This window comes from Peromyscus maniculatus, chromosome 16 (assembly GCF_049852395.1).
Source record: "Peromyscus maniculatus bairdii isolate BWxNUB_F1_BW_parent chromosome 16, HU_Pman_BW_mat_3.1, whole genome shotgun sequence".
Classification (NCBI taxonomy): Eukaryota; Metazoa; Chordata; class Mammalia; order Rodentia; family Cricetidae; genus Peromyscus; species Peromyscus maniculatus.
This window is the reverse complement of record NC_134867.1, coordinates 21,031,428-21,048,132: the sequence shown is the minus strand read 5'-3', so window position 1 is coordinate 21,048,132 and position 16,705 is coordinate 21,031,428. Positions and strand designations below refer to the sequence as shown.

At 37.7% G+C, this 16,705-nt stretch overlaps 1 pseudogene across 1 annotated transcript; it reads right to left on the bottom strand.

Annotated features, from left to right (window-relative positions):
* Positions 1–3,568: 3,568 nt before the first annotated feature.
* LOC143268995 (amine sulfotransferase-like) lies at positions 3,569–15,139 on the bottom strand (annotated as a pseudogene). The gene is made up of 6 exons (XR_013045246.1): positions 15,031–15,139; positions 13,903–14,132; positions 12,464–12,590; positions 11,483–11,577; positions 7,647–7,830; positions 3,569–3,844 (listed from the first exon to the last, which is right to left on the bottom strand). The product of XR_013045246.1 is annotated as an amine sulfotransferase-like (transcript).
* Between the last annotated feature and the right edge of the window lie 1,566 nt (positions 15,140–16,705).

The window sequence follows — 16,705 nt, the reverse complement described above, 5'->3', positions numbered from 1 at the left end:
CTTAATTTGCTTATGTGTACCAGTTAATGAGATCAAGCATGTTTGATATTGATTATCATAATCAGTTCTGATTCTGTGAATGAGTTCTATCATCAGTCCAGTTTGTCATTATTATAATTTTAGTATAATTTTCCTATTGATTTAAATTTTGTCTCTTCTGGATACCAATATACTTGTGACTTTTCTCATGTTTTGGAACTTTGTATAACTCTGTGATTTAATTTGATTAGTCACATTCTTAATTTTAGTATCATCAAACATACTGACTTTTAAAATATAAATCATTTATTTTCTTTTTCATTACATTTTTATTACTTCAAAAATTCTTTTATTTTAAATATATTCTTCTCCTCCCCCAAGTACTTCCAGATCTTCTCCTCATCCCTATTCGTTCAACTTTAAGTTCTTTCTCAAAAAATCAAACAAAAGGGGCTGGAGAGATGGCTCAGTGCTTAAGAGCACTGACTGCTCTTCCAGAGGTCCTGAGTTCAATTCCCAGCATCCACATGGTGGCTCACAACCACCTGCAATGAGATCTGGCGCCCTCTTCTGGTATGGTGTTGGTGCATGTACCTTAAACTGTGTTAAGTAGGGCTCAGTTCCCGTGGAATCTATTTTAAAGTAAATGACATGTGGTGGAAAATTCATCTGAAATTATGAAGCATTTGCGTTTACAAATACAATATTTCAGACCCTGTGTCACCTCTGTCCACCAACAGAACAGGTCAATGTGGAGAGAGTGTATGCTCAAGCTGGGACAAACGAAAGGGCTGGTGGGTAGCAGCACATGGCACAGATGCATGACACAGCGGGGCAGAGGCTGGGCAGAAGGAGCTTGGAAGTTCTGCGGGACTCACTTGGAGCTGGGAGCATAGGGAGTAGTCGAGGCTACAGGCCATGGGGCTCAGCCCCACGTTGGGTGCCAGATAATGCGAGAAAGCCACAGAATCTGCTTAAAGGGTGAAGGAATTTATTAGGGGAGAAAACACACTACAGCACGGGAGATTTATTGTAGGGTCCTGGAAAGCTGAGTACAGTCCAAAGCTGTTCTGCTGCTGAGACGGTCCACACCATCTAGCCCATGAGCAAGGGAGGTATTTGTTCAGAGCTCATGATTTCACTTCTGACTGAAGGGAGTAATTGGTGAGGACTATCCATCAATTAGCATCCCAACAACTGTTAATTGACTCTGGTAAGTATATATTTGGATGGTTGGAATCTAAGGGTGTACTCTCTGGGTAAGAATTCTACATTCATCTGAAGGGCACCTCCTTTCCTGGCACTTTTTGCTCCTTGTTCACTGTGGGTTATTCCTTTTCTCTTCGATCTGGATGTGCTTTATCTTTTCTTTATTCCTTCCTGGATGATAATTCCTTTACTTTCTGGAATGGAATACTTCTTCCTGTCTTCCATTGACATTTCTCTAATCCTCCTATTGGAACCTCATTTTTCCATGGGAACATCATTGCACCTGGAACCCATTGCTCAATTCCCATTTATTACATCGCCACCAACTCTCTTTCTTGTTAACATTATTCTGCTTAGGAACTTTGATGGCCTTGAGAAACATATAATCCCATTTAGCAGTCTCTTCCAATATATTTCTCTTATTTCCACTCCTATTTCTACCTCTGATTTCTGGGGTTCTTTTCTTAGACTCCTTTTCTTTACCCACCCACCATCCCACTCCCTTCCTCCCTTCTTCCCTTTTCCTTCTTCTCCCTCCCCTATTTCTTTCTTTCTTTCTTTCTTTCTTTCTTTCTTTCTTTCTTTCTTTCTTTCTTTCTTTCTTTCTTTCTTTCTTTCTTTCTTTCCTTCTTTCTTTCTTTCTTTTTCTTTCTTGGGACTGAGTTAAAGAACTCTTTCACTCAGTAACACTCCCAGACAATCTTTAATGCCCATGTATGTCCCCCTTCAAACCTCTACCATATTTATATCTACTATTTATTAATCTATATTTATTTCTACCATTCCCCAGACTTCCCTAGCATTTCAGTCATCTGAATTTTGGCTCCCCCTGCCCTTCATCACAGGTGTGAATTGAACACAGCTGTCTCTACAGCCAACAAACCGTGGCTAAAGAAACTGCTACCTTTGATTAAGAATAGAAGATATTGCCAGGCGGTGGTGGCGCACGCCTTTAATCCCAGCACTTGGGAGGCAGAGCCAGGCGGATCTCTGTGAGTTCGAGGCCAGCCTGGGCTACCAAGTGAGCTCCAGGAAAGGCGCAAAGCTACGCAGAGAAACCCTGCCTCGAAAAAAAACCAAAAAAAAAAAAAAAAAAAGAATAGAAGATATTATGGTTGGGTTTAACATCAACGTGCAATAAATCAGAATATCTAAGTAGACAGCCTCCCCTAAATAAGTGTCCTGCCTTGGTTGATGTGGAAAGACCCTCCCCAATTGTTGAACCTGCTAATAATAGTCCAGATAAAGGGTATAGCAGAATGAAGAGCTTTCCTCCATTTGTTCTCTTGTCCTTCCCTCTCACCACCCTGGGGATTTGCCCTGTTGCTGCTGCTGCTGTTGACCCCTTCCCTGATGTCAGAACCAGTGTTTTCAAGCCTTTGTTGTAGAATAGGGACCAGCAGGTCTCCAGGGACCTTCCAGGCTTCTAGCGGCTGACAGGGACTGTTGAGGCACCCAGCCTTGTGGTTGAACAACCAATGGTTGTCACCCGACTCCTCATGCCTAGTGAGAGCCATTGTGGAAATACACTGGCTGCTCAGGTACACATGCTCAAGGACGCAGTAACTGCTGTGTGCTCAGCTCTCAGGTGTGAGACTGTTGTTGTTACTATTTTAAAACTGAGTTAATAAATTCACATGCATCTAATTCACTAGGACAGACTTTGGAGACATTTAAGTATATTCTAGATATTTCCCCAGTCATTAGCTTAAAATTTAGTTCACAGTATCAATTACATTATATGTAAGGGTGAAAGAAAAATCAAGTGCATTATCCACAAATGTTGGTAAAAATAGTAATAATGATTCATTGTATATAAGTATAAAGTCATCAAACAACAAAAATAATCAACTAAAAGTTTAGATCTATTAAAGTAGGGAATACATCTTCTTCCTTCTTTTCCAGTTCTTGTCAATTCTGATTTTTATTCAATGCTTGGTTATAATTTTCAGATTAAAAATTCAAATATCCCCCTCCTGATTTCTTGAATCAGCGAAAGTTCAAGATTCATTGTGTGAATGGGAAGATGTTTTTTTTTTTGATACAAAAAAATTTAATTTTTATTTCAATTGGTGTTCTGCCCACACTCATGTCTATATGAGAGTGTTTGATCACATGGACTGGAGTTATAGATAATTATGAGATGCCATGTTGGTGCTGGGAATTTACCCAGAGTCTTCTACAGGCTGAGCCATTTCTCCATAGTTCTTGATCCAAAATTTCATCATGGAAGATGAAGAAAAATTGTCCACTACAGAGAACTCTTTGCAGTGATTTTCCTACATCACAAAGCACCATGTTTTATGCTTTTAGTGCACAGTACCAATGATAACTAGAACCAAACTAATTTAATTTTGAAATTTGAAATCATTCATTAAACTTATTGCAATTTATCCAGGCATAGTTTATTCATTTTGTTCCTTAATAAAGTTTGGCATTTAATGATTAAGATACAGAAACATATTAATATTGATATAAAAGTAGGCCTTCTGCTTAATTAACTTTTATGTTTCTTTTATACTAACATTAGAATTCTATTCTTCATTTACATCCCAGACAAACTTTAAGGGAAAATTTTTCATGTTCCTCTTGAATATCATGTCAAATCTTTCATTCTGCTGCACAGTTAAATGATGTTTCCAGTCTCCAATGGTACCTAGTGGGATAAGCACAGGGACAGGCACATAGGTGAGTAAATGAAACTATCAAAGCAAAGGTCACTCTGAGCAACTTCAGTATCTTCTCCAACCCATGCAAAGTCATTGTGAGTTCTCTGTGGAGTTTAGTACCTCACCTTTCTTTATGGAAGACTGAGCAGTGAAAGAAACCTATGCAATAACACAACAAATACATTAGATCACTGTCCCTTGCATTATCTAACCAGTCATAACCAATCTTTAGCAGAAAACAAAAACCCTAACAAATATAAATACATGAGAAATATTGATACAATGCAGCATATATCCCAAGGTTGTAGCTGCATATGCTCATGTTTCAGTCTTTCATTTTATCTCACTGGTCTATATGTCTATTTTATGTCAGTACCATAGTGATTTTATTATTATAGCTTTATAATGTATTTTAAAATCTAAAATGGAAATCCCTACAACATTATTCTTTTTGGTCATGCTTGCTTTGGCTATCCAAGGTATTTTATAATTTCATATGAATTTTGGGTTGGCCATTTTTATTTTTCTGGGAAGAATGTTGTGGATATTTTGATTGGAGTTGCACTGTATCCATAAATTCCTTTTGGTAAGATAGTCATTTTCTCTATCTATCTTAAATCTCCCAATTCGTGAACATGGGAGGTCTTTCCAGTTTCTAATGTCTTCCTAAAAATTATTCACAGATTTAAACTTTTCATTGCAGAGGTCTTTCACCTTCTTGGTGGGGTTTATTCCAGGATATTTTATTGCCGTTGACGCTCTTGTAAGTGGGATTATGTCCATCATGTCTTTCTTAACATGTATGTTGTTGATGTGTAGAAAGGCTACATATTTTTTGTAAATTGGTTCCATATATTCAGAATTCTGCTGAAATTGTTGGTTGTTTCTACAGGTTTTTGTTGGAATTTTAGGGTTCTTTTATGTATAATATCATATCATATTCAAATAGGGATAATTTGGCTTCTTCTTTTCCTGTTTGTATCTCTTGAATTTCCTTCTCTTGCCTTGTGCTACTGCTTCAGTCGCTTTGTTAAAAAGAGAAGTGGACACAGTGGACAGTCCTGTCTCATTCCTGGTTTTCATGAGACAGCTTTAAGGTTTTCTCAATTCAGGATAATGTTGGCTGTACATTTGTCATAGATAGGCTTTATTATGTGAAGGTGTGTTCCCTCCACTCCGAGTCTCTCTAGAACTGATATCATAAAAGTATGTTAGATTTTGTCAAAGGCTTTTTCTGCATCTTTTGTGATAATCATGTGATTATTGTCTCTAAGTACATTTATATGGTTCATTACATTTATGGACTTACATATGTTGAGTCAGCTCCACATTGCTGGGATAAAGATAACTACTTAAGGCTTGTAGGGCCATGGATTTTATTTTATTTTTTACTTTTTTTTTTTTTTTGAGACAGGGCTTCTTTATGTAATGCTGGCTGTCCTGGAACTTGCTTTGTAGAGCATGCTGGCTTTAATCTTAGAGATTGGCCTCCATGTGCCTCCAAAGTTCTGGGATTAAAGGCATGTGACGCCTTGCCCCAGAAAGGTCATGGTTTTTAGAAAAAAACCTACTACCACCAGTTTAAAAGATGAGAACAATTCCTAGCTGCATTCTAAAACATATCCCTATACCACAGATGAGTGTAGCTTATCATCAAAGAAATTTCTCTTTAAAACAAACAGAAACCATTACAGAAAAACATAGCAGTTCATAATGCAGCTACCAATGGCTTCTGCAGAGTTCAGCACCAAGGAACACACCTAAAACAGGAATCCTGAACCTAAGACTCAGGGAACATTGTGGAAGAGGGGGCAGAAAGATCTTAAGAGTGATACTGTGCCTCCTAGAAGTGACAGAGATGCTGTACCCCATGATATCTGAAGAACATAGCTGCCTAAGCAGGGCCTGAACAATGATAACGTCAATGGGCACGCTAACAAGGAAGGAGGAACTTTCAAGGGTCCCACCCCTAGACACTGAAGAGGCAACTAGTGAGTGTGAGAGAAGGAGAACTGACCATTCAAGGATGAGCCCACTAACTGGTTAACCAATACGAAGTGGTTAGCCCTGAAACCATACACCACACGACTCTCGCTAGAAGAGGTCAGCAGGTTGTGTTTATATACTTATGCACTGACATACATAACACTAAGAATTAAAACAAGGCCGTCAGTTTAAGAGGGAGAGAGGAGAGCACATGGGAGAGGCGGGAGGGAAGGGGCACGCCAAGGGTTAGAAGGGCAGGGAAGGAGGCAAATGATACAATGTTTTAATTAAAATTTCTAATAAAAATTAAAGAGTATGTAAAGGCCAGAAGAAATGTAATTGCATAGTGCCACAATTAGAGGACTTTTACAAAAAATTATTTTGTTATTTACCCCAAATGTGTGCTTCATGTGTGTGTGTGTGGGAGAGACATACATATGATTCAAAGTTGTCAATTCCTCAATTTTCATTGTAAAATTAAATCCAAAGACTTTCAATTAATGAAGCTAAGGTCACAAAGGGCAACGCTGTCGCCACTGTTACCATTCTACAGTGCACATATTTACAACCACCATTACAGCCTTTAAAAATGGAAACAAGCACATGATATTTTCTGCTAGAACATGTGATTATACAAACTGTTTTCCTTGCATTTGAAGGACAGCAAACTAGCATTGGTATGAGACTTGATGAGCATTGGTCTAGTTGGAGAATAAGAAGTAAAGGGATGTTAAATGGGAGAAGAGGAAAAAAAGGAACATTTTTGTAAGTTATCAAAATCTACAACAATTTCAATAAAACATTCAAAAATTATATACAGCCAATGTCCATCATTATAATGGTAAGTGATGAATTATCGAAAAGTAATCAAAACACACGTCAAATTACATTATGGAATGTTACATTAAATGATATAATAAATTAAAATTTTGACTTATGAGGTTAAAGAGTATCAGTTTAGGGGAGGCCATTCTTTCTTGACAGCTGCTGACACACAATTAGGTCACAATACCTGCGTATGGTTGTCCATGCCTGTGTCCCCACCACGTGGGAGGTAGAGGCAATGCTAGGAGTTAGAGGTAACCCTCAGTTACACATAGCAAGTTCAAAACCGGCCAGAGTCACATGTATGAGGCCATGTCTCAGAAGTGAAAATAAAATCTCGGTTGGTTGATACAAAAGCGAATCACAGAAGACACAACTGTAATTACTGTAATGAAGGAGGGTGGCACACGAGGATGGAGCAATTCAACCTCCTTCACTCCAGATACACAGCAGGATATATTTTATAATATCCTGAAGGAAATAAACAGAAGTAAAATTAAAATTCTTCTGGACTAATACAAACGTGATGCCTCAAGTCTATTCCCAGCACTTGCAAGCAAGAGGCTGGAGGAAACCAGGTTCTAGGCCAGCCTGAGCTACACAGTGTCTGTGATCCAGCCTAGACCATGTAGCATGACTTTCTTTCAAAATAAATAAAATCACCCAGCTTAGAACTGTTTCGTCTAAACTATCCATTGCCTAGGTCAAGACTGCGGACATGCCTTCAAAGAATTGAGTCATATGAGCTCTAAAGAAGGAAAGCCACACTTGTAAAACTATCATGTTTCTTACTAAAATACCCTTAAATTTCTGGAGAAACTATTAGTTCAGTGTCCATTAAGATTTATTATGTTCTCTAGGTTCCCAGTGCCCTTATCACCTGGAGAAACACATTGGAAGCACAGTACTTTTGCTCCAAGAGAAGAGATTCGGGGAAGTATCAGTACTTTTATTACTACACATAGAGGTGTTTCTCACGTTTGCGCAAGAAATAGCCTTTGTTTCTCTCCCCGATTTCATTTTTTATAATATTATCATAATTTGCTCGTGGGTCAGATTTCATGTTCTGAAACGTAGCTTGTCTCACAACAGCATCCACATCTTCTTTACTCAGTTTTTTCTCCAGAAAACTGCAGATTTTAAGCACTGAGTTCCTGAGGTCCTAGAGAAGTCATGGGTTGAGAAATTAATGACTTTATGATGGAGGTGTGAGTTTCAGCCAACCATGTGATATGAACACTAAAATTCCCTCCTGGACAGCAAAGATGGCTGAACAAAAGCAAAGGGGAAAATAAATTAATATGATTATTTCAATTGATAATAGAAAAAACTTTCCTTTCTGTAAAACATAGCACATAGCAGTAGAAAGTATTTCAAATCAAAAGGCTGCATGTAAACACATATAATCAATCTTAGTAGTAGATATAGATATAAAGACTTTCAGGTGGTGTTGGAATCACTCAAACATTCCGACCTCTCTTTACTACAACATTGATAATAAAGAACAGAACAATTGGGCAATAAAAGGTAAAAGAGATTGTAATCTAGAAGGATGCTAAGTAGGTCATGTGGTTTCCAGTGCAGAAAATGCTAACAAATACCAATGCCGTTTTACAATGGTGTAGTGTACAAAATCAAAACCACACAAATACCAGGTGAATTTCTATACATTAATAAGGAAACTGCATCAACAACACTAAAAATCTTAGCATTAAAGTTAAGAAAGGCAGTGAGACTAGCCTATTGAAATATCCAGCCATTACTGAAAAAATACAAGATAACAAACAGACAATTGTCTAATATAAAAGAATTGCAAAACAGTAACTTTAAGGTAACATCCAAAACAATCTGCATTCAGTGAAGTTCTTAAGATCTCAATTAAAATAGAAAAACCCATTGCAAAATTTATTTGAAAAGATACTAAATGGGTAAATAACCTTGAAAGAAGTGGTTAAGTTTGCAGTATTCATACTTTCCAGATTTCAAAAGTTAGTAAAAAATCATGGAACCCAAAAATGCTATAGTCATTCTATAAATAGAGAATGTGACACAAATTCTTTTTCTGGAACTTCATCAGTCATTTTAATCGACTGTCGTAATTTCTATAAATGGCTATGCATTAAATTACTGTTACTTGAAACAAAATGTTTGATAAAAATATATGTACTAAAATTTTAAATATGAAATTGTGACTTCCATTTTTATGAAAAAAAAAAAACAATGGACAAAAAAAGTCCAGATAGACCCTGAGAAAATATTGGTAGCTGATTTCAACACCTCATTTTCAATTCTAAATAGGCCATCCAAATTAAAAATCAACATAGAAAACACAGTTAAATTTCATTACAGGTTAAAAAGATATAACAACTATTTACAGAACACTTTATCTATATCTGTCTGACTTCTATTGTGATAAAACACTGACCAAAACAATGTGGGAAGAAAAGGAATTATTTCACCTTGGAGGTGATAGTCCATCATCAAGAGAAGTCAGGAACTGAAGTCAGGAACTGAGGTAGATTGTGGGGAATGCTCCCTACTGACTTGCTCCTCATGGCATTCTCACCCAGCTTTCCTTTCTTTATCTTTCTTTCATGTGAAAGGAACTTATGTGGCCCATACAATAACTACATCATAGTTAGTAACTTACTTCTACAAATAGCTTCACTGTTCAATGACCATGAAGGGACTTGAAGAAATGGAAAGCACATTAGACAGAAATAGAATCAGATTACCTGAAAACTTTAACTATAACTCTGGTTATTAATTCAAGGAGACAAAATTAAAAATTATCCAAAAACCTAGACTCTGACTGAGAATGTAGATTAAAAGGAGAACATTTGTATGGCATGCATGAGACTCCAGTTTCAATTACCAGCATAGAAACAAACAAAACCAAGATACTCAAAATAGTGTATCAGATTAGATATTGAGTGCAAGAGCATTTACCATGAATAACAGTGTAGATCTTATGCAATTAAAAATAGGCCCACGAGGGGGCAGTGATGGCACACACCTTTAATCCCAGCACTTGAGATGCAGAGGCAGAGGGATCTCTTTGAGTTTGAGGCCAGCCTGGTCTGCAGAGGGTGATCCAGGACAGGCACCAAAACTACACAGAGAAACCCTGTCTCGGAAAAAAAAAAGGCCCACAATATAACACAATGACAACATTCCTTGTTATATTCCAATGAAAATAAAGTCAGCATTCCAAAACCTAACTGGCATCCAATGTTGTTGCATTCCTCTCCCTAGTCAAAGCATGGAATGTGCCTAGATGCCAATCAATGTACAAAAGAATAAAAAAAACACTATAAATACAAAAATAGAGTATTATTTAGACACAAATTATAGTCGGAAGATTTCCTGTCACTTGCCTGGTCTGTGGTCGGGACAAATCTCTCACCCACAGTCCCATAGCCTTTTATAAAATAATCACACAGAGGCTTAATATTATTTATAACTGCTTAGCCATTAGCTCAGGCTTATTACTGATTAGCACTTAAATTAACCCATAATTCTTATTTATGTTTAGCCACATGCCTTGGTACCTTTTCTCAGTTCTGCCTTGTCATCTTGCTTCCTCTGTGTCTGGCTGGTGACTCCTGACTCTGCCCTTCCTCTTCCCAGAATTCTCCTTGTCTCCTCGCCACACCTTTACTTATTGACTGGCTACTGGCTAATCAGTGTTTTATTAAACCAGTGTACAAGAGCCAGGTTTCAAACAGCCAACTCATGCAATGAGCACAGGACCTCCCAAACAGATCAAGCCAATCAACTGTCTCACCTATTCAGAGGGCCTGATCCAGTTGGGGGCCCCTCAGCCTTTGGTTCATAGTTCATGTGTTTCCATTCATTTGGCTATTTGTCCCTGTGCTTTATCCAACCTTGGTTTCTGGGGCTTATGCAGGGACGCTTGGCTCAGTCTGGGAGGAGGGGACTGGACCTGCCTGGACTGAGTCTACCAGGTTGATCTCAGTCCTCGGGGGAGGCTTTGCCCTGGAGGAGGTGGGAATGGGGGGTGTGCTGGAGGGAAGGGGAGGGGGGCAAGAGGGGGGAGAACAAGGGAATCCGTGGCTGATAATGTAGAACTGAATGGTATTGTAAAATAAAATAAAAGGGAAAAAAAGAGCATTATCCCACAGCATTTCCCCTTTGCTGTCTAATTGAGAAGGAATGTTTTAACTTTAACATAGTAAAGTTACATATAAAGAACAGTTATCAAGCAAGAATTACAGTTACAATATCTAGTCCATTAGTATTCAAATACAACAAAGAAAAGTAAAAATCTGTGTCGGTAATGGATGAACCTTAAAACATCAGATTAAGTGAAATCAAGCAATACAAAGAAATAGAAATCAAATCTCTCTCCTATGGAGATAAGAAAAAATGTAATGGTCTTTCTGAAAGTCAAACTATGGTTATTAGGAATTGGTAAGAGTCCTGAGAAAACAATCGGTGGAGTAAGAGTGATCGGATAAGACCAATGCATGCTGTGTTCATGAATGTCAATACCCCACTGGATCTACTAATACAAATAATTAAAGAGGGTTGATAATATCATTAAAAGATAAGTCTATTCTAGACAAATAGGTTGTCTTATTGACACAGGTGGATACATTAGAAGGAATCACAAGAGATGACCACTGGGAAAAGAAAGCCTCGGGGCAGACCAATCAATAAAGGAGAGGCTGGCTGACAGGAACCTCCTTCAATACTGAACCCAGGGAAGAGTGTGATATGAGGACATCTGGGAGTGTGTTGTTTAAACTCAGAGATGAGAAATAATTTTCAAAACATCTTTCTCATCTTACCTTCTTCATATCTTCATAGCTCAGGAACATAATATTGAAGTCATGTCTGTGTTCATACCAGCCTCTGATGTGGTCAAACCAACAGCTTCCTACCACTGAAGGGAAGATAAGTGAGTAACAAAGTCAAGACACTATACTTATTGAACAGCAAACTTTATTTGTTCTTTTCTGGTTTAGACTGCTCAGAAATAAAAATGAAGCCCCTCCAACTGGATGTCTACCTGACTATTTTAAAAGAGTTATTTTTGTGTAACAATTACACAAGGCTCATACCAACCTACCAACCTACCTATTTAGGGATGTAGCAAGACAGACATTGAGAAAGTCTTGGGTCAGGGGCTGGAGGGACTGCTCAGTGGTAAAAGCACTGCTGCTCTTGCTGAGGACCCGGATGTGATTCTCTGCACCCACATGGGGGATCAGAAACCATATGTAAGGTCAAGTGTCTGAATTCAAAGTTATCCTTAAGGGATGTTCATATTTCTCCTCTCTCTGAAGTCATGTATCTTCATTTCTCGTATCCTCTCTCTGAATAAGAGTGTTTCCTTGCTACAATGAAGCAGAACCTGACTATAATTTTAGCAGTGTGTGAGATCCTGATTCCACACCCCACAGCCCCTTTCACTAGTCAATTTTCCTCAGTAGTAGCATGTATAATTCCAGTTTCCCAACAAGTGTGTGCCACTGAGAGCACACCCTCACCCTCACCTTCTTCTGCGTGACTCTTTTTATGTCATTAGCTAGAAAGAATGCATAAAATGTTTGCAAGTCTCTTGTTGTCTAGCCAAAGTACTTCCCAAATAATACAACGCTGCAAGCTGGTACCCCTCAAATGGTGTGAACAACAGCAGGGTAATTATTGTGTATCAGATTATGTTGGTCCACTGCTCCCTCCATTCTTAGATATATGTTCCCTACTTTGAGATGGCTTAAATATCATCTGTACTTTATAAACTAGTGAGAGGGAATGAACAAAGTTACCTTTTCCATCTAGAAATTTTTCCAGATAATGGTCTATGGTATCTGTAGATTCTAAGGAAACCACCCAATTTGAAAAATGAAAAAACTAGATCAAAACATCTTTGGGATTTCTGTAAATGTAAAGAATCTGCAGAAAAAAAACATTGAGTTGCTTTAGTAATCCTTGGTTATTCTAATAAGTTCTGAACAATTATATACTATTTCTTATCCAAATAAATCTTTATTTTCATTTAGGTAATATTGATGAAAATGCAGGTGATTATCAACTTTTTGTTTCATGTTATAAAAATTGAATACTTCCATTTACATAGTTTTTCACATGTGTACAAGAACGCAGGTCATATCCTGGAAATATATTATTTGTAAAGTTGATAAATATGGTAAACATGTTTTCCATATAGTTTAATGCTATAGCAATTGATAGTCATTGAGTTTTTGAGCTACTTTATATATAGCACTGGAAATAAGTGGAAATATAAGAATGAACTATTATGTTGGTAAAAGCATTAACAGCATGCACATGTAATTTAAAAAGACATTTTTCTCTACTATTATAAATAATTAGCAAGTTTATTAAGAGTATCAGGAAAACAAATGCATTTCTAGTCTCGAAACAAGGAAATATCTCTTAAATAAGGTATTGTTGTTATATTAGGCTTTTGTTTGTGTTTTGAGAATGAACCTAAAGTTGAGTGGGTAGGGATGTGGAGAGGATCTGAAAGGACCTGGGGGAGGGGAAGAATATGTTCAAAATATATTTAAATTTAAAATTGCTTTAAATGATAAAAACACAATAAAAAGAAAATAAGTAAAAAATGAATTTATATTTTAAAAAGTCAATATGTTTGATTATACTTAAATTAAGAATGGTACTAACCAATTTGAACCACAAAGTTCTAAAACAGGAGAAAGGCCACAAGTATAAGTCTATTAGTATGCAGAAGTGATGGAATTCATATCAGTAGGAAAATTACACTAAAGTTATAATAATGAAAAGCTGGACCAGTGGTAGAACCTTTCCACCGAATTATAATAGGTCCTGGTCAATAAATATCAGCATGTGTCATCTCATTATTGAGTCCAGAAGGAAAACTTAAGACCACTGTGAGTGGGCATTCAATAACTGCCACACTGGCAAACATTTAAGCCCAACGTGCCAAGTTACTAGAGGAAAAAACGAGAAGTGATCCTTTGCTGGCTCCAGCAACAACTTCTGAAATACTACACCACCTCCATACGCTGACTACTCTGGTATTTGTGAGTCTGCTGTTCTATTCACATATAAAGGTTCTACAGAGGCTGGTGGAAGGGTGTCCAGGAGACACACTCAAGAATGTTCAGAGAGAGGTATCATCATAGCATAAATACTGAAATTATTTTGTTATCCAACACTTAAGATATTTTATCTGTTCAAAAAGTGACTAAGCTCCATGACATACTTTAGCCTTTTTCTCCTTGAGACCTTTCGGTACTAAGTAATATGCGAGGTGGGAAGAAAAGATGCGTGGTGACGGCATTTTGACATAGTCTAAATTGTGAATATTGTACTCAAAGAACGGTGCTCTGTCCACTGTTGGCACGTTTTCAGTCCTGTTTCGGTGTCCCTCAAAATAAATCAAGCTGAGGATCTGCTGAGTCCAGATGGTACCTGTGAAAATAGATAACAATCCTGTTTTCAGTCTTGAGGTAGGTTTAAGTAACAACTATCTGTGGTAATACCATCCATCTTAAAGTGATTGATGCTTTTTTAATATTCCATGTATGCTAACACACAAGGGTAGTTTTTATTTTATTTTTAATCCATACTTAACAATAACATTAGAAAAGATAAAATCAAGGGTTCTGAGCTCCCTTTTTAATTGTATAGTTATTTTGTTCTGATTTCTTGACAGTGATTATTCAAATTATTCCTATAGCTTCTCTGTATTCTATATTCCATGAGAAGCCTCTTTGTAGTATTTCAAACTTCTAATTGGCAACTATTATTTGTAGATTAATGGGTACGTTCTTATAATACCACACATGTTCACACTGTGCTAAAATTACTTCTTGGTACTGTTTGGAGCCTTATGACTTATTTCTTCTTGATCTTCATAAATATAATTATCTAGGGTATTGGATGCCCTCTCACTGTGTGTTACAGGCAGTCCTGTTCCTCTCTGAGACTGTCTTAGAAGTTCGCTGTCACAGTTTTAGAAAACTTAACAAAATTGACATGCATTCAGTTCCTTCCTTTTTGTGCTTCTTAAGCCCAATGCTAGGTGTCCAAGTTCCCGTGAATAAATACACTGTAGGGAAAGAAGAGGTCCAGGTTTCCGGTTTACTGACTGATTCTTGGGTTAGTAACCATTCAAGTAAGATAACAACAATGAAACTCTTTGGGAAATACTTACAAACACCCAACCCTATTTCCACTTCAAATGAGTGTGGGTGTGATCAAATGTAATGGTACTAGTGTTTGACCTTATTTATTAATGATGACTCAAAATGATTTGCCCATGTAAATTTTGACATGAGCATTCACTCTCATTATTCTGAGGATGAGATTATGGTGAATTCCATCAAACTGTCCCTGCGATTTTGAAATGACCGTTCTGGTGAAGATATCGCAGACTCCAGAGGTGTAACAACTAAAGTGTCTGATCTCTTGCATGGCTCATAACCATCCTTAACCATTGTTCTAGCCTTCATCCAAGACCTCCAGGAGCAGCTAGTCATTCTCTAGGGAATACCAGGTTATTTAAGGCACAAAACCAAGGGTGGGATAGGATGAAGATGCTTGGTTTACACTTTTCTCTCATTGCCATGATGAGGACAGGTTGGCAGTTGGCAGTATGGACCACAGCCAGGATACAGCTCATGTTGTAGTGTGTAAATGTACATCTAGACAAATGCGTCCCAGGTCCATAAAAGGAAGAATCTCCTAAAATATTTCTGTAAACCTTGGTGTGGTCATACACTGGAAAAATAAAATTAATCTCCAAATAACTATTTTGTCTCACAAAGAAATACCTAAGAGGAACTTCCAGAACACAGGAACAGGTGAAGATTGGTGGGAAATGACCCTTTAAAGGAAAGCCATGCTTGCTGTTGGCTGTACTGCTAACTGTAAAACAAAACAAAACACAAACCCCTCTATTTCTGACCAGTCTCTTGCTCCACAGGTATTTATAAAAATGCAGCAGTTTAACTTGCTAGTGTATACCAAGATGAAGTGTTTTTCAGAACTTGACAATTAAGGTCTAGAGTCCAGGATCTACAGTAAAATGAGATGGTTATTCTCATAGTCTTGAAGTTCTGTGACACACATAACCATTCCAGAAGTAGAAAGCAAGGCAGCACTTGAAGTGAACAATGAAATTGATTTTGAAATTTTATTTTTATCTTTGCATGCTTGTACATGTGCCTGTGTGTGTTTGTGGTGCATATCTGGTGATTGTGTATATGATGCACATGTGGTGGGCAAGTGTGTGTGTGAGAGAAAGATTGATGAATGCACATGTTCATATGTGAGTGCAGGTACATGCATGTGTGGTGGTCAGAGTACAATTGCCTTCAATCTTGGTTGAGGTATGTTCATTTTCTGAGTGTGCATTCCAGCTGGTTCACGAACATCTGGGGATTCTCCTGTCTCTGTCTACCACCTCACCACCGAAAGGTCAAAATTATAGACACATGTTACCACATCTGGCCTACAAGAGTTTACGTGATCTCATCTCAGGTCCTCAGGCTTACAAGGTCAAGACATACACTTTGCACAATGAGCCATCACCTCTGCCCTGAAAAGACTTTTATGAACAAACCACGTACAATCCCATTGTCAGTAGTGTTTGGCAACAACCACACATGAACTAATTTTTAAAAGGGCATGTGAAATTTTAAGGAGGATGGACTTTGTTTGTTTGTTTGTTTGTTTTTCAAGACAGGGTTTCTCTGTATAATTTTGGTGCCTGTCTTGGAACTCACTCTGTAGACCAGGCTGGCCTTGAACTCACAGACATTCACCTGGCTCTGCCACCTGAGTGCTGGGATTAAAGGCGTGTGCCACCGCCACCCAGCTTTTTTTTTTTTTTTTTAAGATTTATTTCTTAAATTGTATCAACCACAGTAAAACCAAGACCTCCAAGTATTGACCCTGGAGACTCAGAGTTACCACTGAAATAGGATTTTCCTGTCCCCAGCAGGACACAACTGCTCCAGCACTGCTCTGTACTGATGGACTTCACACCTCAAGAAAGTGTG